We start from the raw sequence: 841 nt of genomic DNA on the forward strand, positions 1-841 counted from the left end.
ACACGAGTGGAGGCGGTGCGGGGCGTGGGGGCGGGGACATGAGGGGCCGTCGGGGGACGCGGGGCGGGCGATGGGCGGGGCGGTCGGAGGTGGGCGCGGGGCGGGGTGAGGGCGGGGACATGGGGGCGGTCGGGGGCGCGGGGCGGGGGACGTGGAGGCGGCGGGAGGGTGCGCGGGGCGGGGCGAGGGCGGGGACATAGGGGGGCGCGGGGCGGGGACATGGGGTGGTCGGGGAGGCGCGGTCGGGAACGTGGGGGCGGCCGGGGGGGTGGGGCGGGCGCGGGGCGGGATCGTGGGGCGTGGGGGTCGCGGAACCTGCACGCCCGCGCGACGGGGACGGCCCCACGGGTGGGGGTGGGCTGCGGCGTTTAGGAGCGCGGTGGGAGGCGGTGCGAGGGCTCGGAGCGGCCGGGGCGCCCTCTGCTCCCGGAGCCGCGGCGGAGTCGAGAGGGAGGGGCGGGCAGCGAGCCCACGGCCGTCCGGGGCCTGCATTCGCTGCTCGGGTGGCGGATCCGTAAACCCGCGGGGGCGATGCTGAGGCAACAGCGTTCCCGGAATAGGGTTTCCGTGGGGTGCGCGGGCCGAACCCCCCCCCCACCGGAAGGCCGCCTGTGCTGGGGCCGGGCAGCTGCGGGGGCGGGCGGGCGCCGGGCCTTCCTGGGGGAGCGCGGCCGCCGGGCGGCGGACGGGCTCGAGCTCCGCCGGTGCGCCTCGCGGGGTGCGGGACCAGGACCCTGCGTTGCGCGGCGCGCGAGCCCGCCGTTCTGCTCCTCTGTGGCCCGCGGTCGGGAGCACGTCCGGCGCTCACAGGAGTCGTCCACGCTGCTCCCAGCCCCGCACA

This window comes from Enhydra lutris, unplaced genomic scaffold, assembly GCF_002288905.1.
Source record: "Enhydra lutris kenyoni isolate GAN:26980312 unplaced genomic scaffold, ASM228890v2 scaffoldscaffold32, whole genome shotgun sequence".
NCBI classification, from domain to species: Eukaryota; Metazoa; Chordata; class Mammalia; order Carnivora; family Mustelidae; genus Enhydra; species Enhydra lutris.